At 45.6% G+C, this 6,562-nt stretch overlaps 1 protein-coding gene and 1 pseudogene across 1 annotated transcript in view; one reads left to right on the forward strand and one right to left on the reverse strand.

Moving 5' to 3' along the window:
• Positions 1 to 2,263, reverse strand: part of SLC25A14 (solute carrier family 25 member 14) — a 25,630-nt gene extending 23,367 nt beyond the window's left edge. Inside the window, exon 1 of the mRNA XM_027836246.1 lies at positions 2,175 to 2,263. The gene's annotated coding sequence lies outside the window, so the exon portion shown is untranslated. The remainder of the gene's footprint in view (positions 1 to 2,174) is intronic.
• Positions 1 to 6,171, forward strand: part of LOC114023606 — a 9,570-nt pseudogene extending 3,399 nt beyond the window's left edge.
• The last annotated feature ends 391 nt before the right edge of the window (positions 6,172 to 6,562 follow it).

The following is a 6,562-nucleotide window of genomic DNA, read 5'->3' on the forward strand; positions in this document are numbered from 1 at the left end:
CAGAAAACCATTCTTATCAATATCCTTCCTCAACTTCAGGACCTAATCCCTAACCATGGAGGTTCTGATTCTGCCATTTACTACTTGTATGACCTTGGACAAGTCACTACTTCCCTGGGCCTGAGTTTCTGAGTAAAGTGAAGTGATTGGATTAGAAGATCTCTAATCTGCCACCTTGAAATCTATAATCCTAGGATGAGGAAGAAGGAACAGCAAGGGTGCCACTAACAGAAAAGGGTACTTATGATCACATTTCAATTGTTACCTAACCTGATAAATTATTATCAACAAGAATAAACTACCAGGAATATACTCCAAAGGGGTCAAAGAGAAAGAGTGAAAGGTTCCCTCCAAATAAGCACTGCGTGATTTTCAGTGGTAGCTAAGATCTGGGAGCAAAATGGATGCCCATTAATCGGTGAAAGGCTAAACGATGTGTGACAGTCAAGGATTTCTGTGCTGTAAAAAATGACAAATATGAAGAATTCAGGGAAATTTTGCACAACTTCTATGAAAATGATACAAAGTAGTAAGCAGATCCAGGAGAACAATTTACACAATGACCACAATAATGTGAAGAACAACATTGAAAGACATGAGACCTCTGATCCATGCAATGACCTCTCATGACTTTACAGGAGAAGCATGCCTTCCTGAGAGAGAGGAAATGGGCTACTGGAATGGTATGAGGCATATGCTGGCAACTGGGCGATGCAGTGGAATTTGACACTAGTTGTGTGATCCTGAGCAAGTTACCTAACCTGTCTGCCTCAATTTTCTTACCTGTAAAATGAGGATAACAATAGCACCTCCCAGGGTTGTTCTGAGGATCAAATGAGATGATTCTAAAGTGCTCAGCACAGTGCCTGGCATATAGTGGGCCCTATAGAAATGCTAGCCATTATTAAATACAGTCAATGTTAATTACACTGTTTTGCTTAACTGAATTTTTTTTATTAAATTAACAGAAATCAGCTTTCTTTCTCTCTCACCCACCCTCAATTGAGAAAGTAAGAAATAAAGCCCTTGTTACAAACATATTTGGTTGAGCAAACTCCCATATTGGCCATTTCCAAAAAAAAAATACATCTCAATGTGCAGTCTGAATCCATCATCTCTCCATCAGGAGGTGAATAGCATCCTAGCTGAATTAGGAAGGTAGGTGGCACTGTGGATAGAGTACTGGGCCTGGAGTCAGGAAGACCTGAGTTCAAATCCAGCCTCAGACATTTACAATCTCCATGACCCTGGGCAAGGCACTTACGTTTCCCAGCCTTGTTTCCCCAACTGTAAAAATGGGGATCCTAATAGCACCTACTTCACAGGGTTGCTGTGAGGATCAAATGAGAATATCTGTAAAGGGCTTGGCATACAGTATGAGCTTTAAAAATGCTTGTTCCCTTCCCCTCTTCCTTTGTTACAAAGGAGGGCTCTGTTGGAGGAGAGCAGAATCATCTTAAAGGATAGTTTTTTTTAGAATATATTACCCCTCTCGGGTAACATGTTCACAGTAATGGGACTCTTGAATGCGTTAATCCAAAGGAATGGCTAATGTGGGAATTTCAATATTGGTGACAGATTAATGAATTCGAGATTCGGGGGCTGGGGGAAGCTTTAGACAGCAGTGCTGTCTAAATCATACCAGTGACGGTCATTGAAATGGAAGGCAAAAGACCTGAGTTCTAGTCGTGGCTATGCTATGGCCTAGCTTTGGTGACCTTGGGCACTTGTCACTCCCTCTCTTGGAGCCTCAGTTTCCTCTACCAAACGAGCAGAATAATCCCCGCACTGGCTTCCTCGAAGCCTTGTTTCAAGGAAAGGGTAGGTGAGATGTGAGCTCATCCTAGCCGCGTCCCCACTAGGCAGGCGCCTGCTCGCTCGCTCGCTTCGCCCTCGGCCTCCGTGTCAGCCCAGACCGGCACGTGGACTGGGGCCGGGAAGAAAGGGCACTACCCCCAGGACGGGCAGCAGGAGCAGCCGTGCTGGCCAGCTCCGCGGACACGTGCAAGGGCCCGACGGGCCGGCAGGGAGGGGGAGGGACCGGGCGGGGAGGGGAGGCGCCCAGCTGGCGGCCAGGCCCCGCGGAGTGAAGTGCTGGTGGGAGCAGAAACGGGACCGAGCCCAGGGCGGACGGATGCGCGGACGGCCCGGGCCCGCGGGGGGCGGCCACTCACCGGCTCGGGTTTGTCAGTCCACGACGGGACCGGAGACGGGGCGGGTGACGGGACGCTCGATTCTTACGGGCGGCGAAGACACCGCAACGCCGACCCGGAAGCGGAGTGGAGCACCCGACGGAAGTGGCCAAGCTGTTGCCGAGGCAACGGTGGCCGGGGGGGGGGGGGTCCCCCATCAGTGACTGGTTCACCCAAAATCCCGTGAGCCGCCGAAGCCGAGCAAGGAAAGGCGGGACGGAGGCGGAGCAGCCTGGCTTCTACGGAGGGAGGGGCTCACTTCAGCGAGGAAGAGGGTAACGTCACGTCAAATCATATTACGTCACTTGACGTCACGTCCCTGTGCATCTGCCGACCCCGGGGGTTGCTGAACCTGAGTCGGCAAGGGAGGGGGCCAGAAAAAGGGGGTGGGCGTTTGGGGGAGGGGTGCGGGAAGGAGCCCAGGTGGAGCTTGTGTACCTGCCGGGGAGGCCCCAGTGGACTGGTTCCAAGCGGAATGAAATCATAGAACTCATTCCTATTTCTGTCGTCCTCGGAGGTTTACCGTTTCGTCACAACCACCTGAGAGTGACAGGGGACAAACATGGTCATCCCTATTTTGCGCAGGAGAAAACTGGGGCTCACAAAGGGGAGGGCATTTAGCCCAGGTGATGCAACAGCTGGGAATTGTGGGAACTGAGAAGCAGCATCCGAAGACTTGGGTTCAAATACTGACTACTGCCACCCCTCAGTTACCCTTGGACATATCATTTCCCCTCTCAGGGCCTCAGCTTCCTCCTTTGTAAAATGAGGAGACTGGACTGGACAACCTCTAAGGTCCTTTCCCCGCCCTGCCCTCCAGATCTATTTATCTTATAATTCTGTCATCTCACCTCCCTAGGCTTCAGTTTCCTCATCTGTAAAATGTCCTGGCAACTCTACACTTATCCCATTGTCTTACCATGTAGCATTACACACAGAAACTCCCCCAACACCACATCCCAGGTTTTGTTCTCTGGGAATTTCCACTCTAGGTAGGCACAAAGGATTAGGGGATTGAAAGGTTAGGGAATGAAGAGGAAAAGACATTGGAGGAAAACCAGATTCATCCTTAAGCCCCATTTTTCAAAAATGATATGCAAAGAAATAATGGCCCTGCAGTCTCTGGGCACAGTGAATGATTATCTATCTCACCTTCCTCAGAGCTCTCTGAAGAATTTATTTGTTCTTCTCTCATGCAATTATGTACCTTTTAAAAAATTAGGGTCTTCCACCCTTACTAGATTGGGAGTGTCTTGAGGGAAAGGAACCATGATTTTATCTTTGTATCTCCTTCAGCATTGAGAACATTGGCTTAGTAAATATTCGTTCAGTGAATGAATAAATGAGGAGCCCACCAATAGTTCCAGTGGCCCCTTCTCTCCATCTTTTCATTTCTATGTGCCTTTCTTCCAAATGACCAATAAAATGAATAAACCATTAGCTAACAATCAAAAAGGAAAGAAAAGAAAACAAAATTACCAAAATAAAAAATGGGAAAGAGAAAATCACAATGAACAAAGGAACAAAGGAAATTATTGGAAAATAATACATACAATTATATGCCAACAAAACCAATAATGTAACAGAAATGTACAAGACACTATACCATGGTGAAGAGATCCAGTCTGAACCTGAGTTGCACCATCTAAAAAAAATGGAGAGGTTGGACTAGACATTCTCTGTTGTCCCTTCTACCTCTAGAAACTATCATCAGATGACTACCAGCATATTGTTGGCAAAGAACTGGAAATTGAGGGGATGCCCATCAATTGGGGAATGGCTAAACAAGTTGTGTTCTATGATTGTGATGGAATACTACTGTGCTGTAAGAAATGATGAGCAGGTTGATTTTAGAAAAACATGGAAAAACTTGCATGAAATAATGAAGAGAGAAATGAGCAGAACCAAGAAAATGTTGTATACACTAACAGCAATATTGTTTGGAGAATAACTGTGAATGACTAAGTTATTCTGAGTATTATAAATACTCAAATAAACTACAAAGGACCTATAAAAGAAGATGCTATCCACCTCCAGAGAAAGAAATGATAAATAGAAGTATGCATAGTATAGTTTTACATATATGCATATGTATATACACACACATGTGTGTGTTTATCTGTGTCAAATGGTGGCCTTCTCTAGTTTGGTGTGGGGAGGGAGGGAGACTGTTCGGAACTCAAAATGTAACAAAAAAAATTTTTTAAATAAATTAAAGCAGCCAACTGCTTTCCTCAATACGAAAAAAAAAAAAAAACCCCAGCATGTTGTATTGAATTGCAATAATGTTAATATGGAAGTACAAAAGGTCAAGACTATCAGGGGAAATTATGAAAAACAAAGAAGGAAGGTGTACTTCCCCTCTCCCTCTTCCCTCTCCTTATTTCTCCCTCCTTTTCCCCTCTCTTTTCCCTCTCCTTCGGTTCCTCACCCTCCTTAGCTCATTCTAGCTCTTTTCCTCTTCTTACTCCTCACCCTTCATTTTACTTTTTCTTTTTTCTTTTTTCTTTCTTCTTCCTTTTTCTTCTCCTCTTTTTCCTTTTATCCTGCCCTTCCCTCTTCCTTTCTTGGTCTTTTCTCTTTTTCTCTCTTTCCCTTCTTGATTCCATCTTTCCCTTTTCTCTCCTCTTCCCTTCTTTACCCTTTCTTTTCCTTTTATCTCTTTCCTTTGCCTCCTTCACCCTGTCCTTCCCTTTTCCCTACTTCATACTTTCCTTCTCTCTTCTCTTTCCCCTTTCTTCTTCCCATTTCTATTCCTTGAACGCTCTTTTCTTCCTCTTTCATTTCTCTGAGTTCCCCTTCCTCTTTTCCAGTTGACTTATCCCTCTAAGAATATTAATCTTGTGTTTTCATGTCAATTTGGTCCTGGGAAAATTCTTTCCTCTGTCCCTCCCAGCCTCCTGCTTTTTCCCCCACCCCCAAACTGGGGCCCATGTGCATGGCAAATCGTGAGCTATATTCTGAGAATCCAGTCTCCCCATCACTATACCCTTAGGAGACGAGCTTTGCTGCCCCCAGCCTACTTTTCCCAAGGCCAAGTCTCCCTTTAGCAGAGAATATTGCATCAAGAGTGGAGATCTGGCAGTTCTGGCATCTCAATTTGGTTTCCCTTGTCAATTCTCTACAGCCTTTCTGGAGAGCTGGAGCAGAGTTGGCACATCTGAGAATGACCCCCAGAATCAATTTAGCACACCACTCCTTTCCCTGCCCCCCCCCCAGTGCTGAGATAGATCTGATAGTCCTCCAAGCAGACTTTTGGAAAGCCTAGTTGGCACAATTACTTCCAATAAGCGGAGCTCTCCCACCTTCCCAAGGGCAATGAGGATTTGTACAAACCCATCCACAATGATGGAGCAGACAGGTGAACCCCTGACATTGAGCAGAGCTTCCAAGAGGCCCTTGACATCTACTCACTCTGTGGTAGGCTCGAGATCATCTTATCCAATGAGGACAAGATATATAGCCAGAGTGAGTTGATTGCTTGCTACACTAAGCTCCAGACTGGGAAAATGCAAGCCAGGAAGCAGGTATCTAGCCATATCTAGGTGCTGGTCTATCACAAAACCCAAGAAATCCAAACCGAGTTAAAGGAGCAGGCAGATGAGGAATAAGGACAAAGTCCTGCAAAATATGGCTATCAGGTCATCTGTTCAGATCAGCTTTGCTACAACTTTCCGCAATAAAATGGTCTTTGCCCAGAACTGGTCTGCCCAGCATCTCAGGCTTTTGTCAAGGAGCTATGCCAGGCCAAGCCAGAGCTTCCTACGTTGTGAAAACTTTCAACAAACCTAGGGCTCTGCCTTTTCTCCCTCTGCCAGGGTTTGAGTCTCCTAGGCCCATCCTGTTTCCATCAACCCTTCCATGGCAGGGCCAAAGTATGGCCAGCTCCAAGCTCTGGACGTTGGAGTTCTATGCTTTCTTGGAGCACCAGCAAGACCCAGACACATACAACTAGCACCTCTTTGTTATTCAAGAGTGAGCATGGGACTCACATCACATCTACCAGCTGGTAAAAAAAAAAAAAGAAGAAGAGATTTGGAAATGGAAAAGAAGAACCAGACTGTGTATACAAGGAAAGTAGGGAGATTTGGGCCATGCCTAGAGTTTAAAATGGAGAATGTTTCTCTCTTTTCCTAGGAAAAATAACATAATGCCCCAATCCCAAATAAACCCAAGCTATTATGTATTTTTTTTAAAAGGGAAGCTTGGGAGCAGAGCCAAGACGGTAGAATAGAAGCAGGAACCCAGATGACTTCTCCCAATATGTTCCTCCAAACAACTTTTTTTTTTGCGAGGCAATTAGGGTTACGTGACTTGCCCAGGGTCACACAGCTAGTAACTGTCAAGTGTCTGGTCTGAGAGCAGATTTG

Source organism: Vombatus ursinus, unplaced genomic scaffold, assembly GCF_900497805.2.
Source record: "Vombatus ursinus unplaced genomic scaffold, bare-nosed wombat genome assembly UNPS02004437.1, whole genome shotgun sequence".
NCBI lineage: Eukaryota > Metazoa > Chordata > Mammalia > Diprotodontia > Vombatidae > Vombatus > Vombatus ursinus.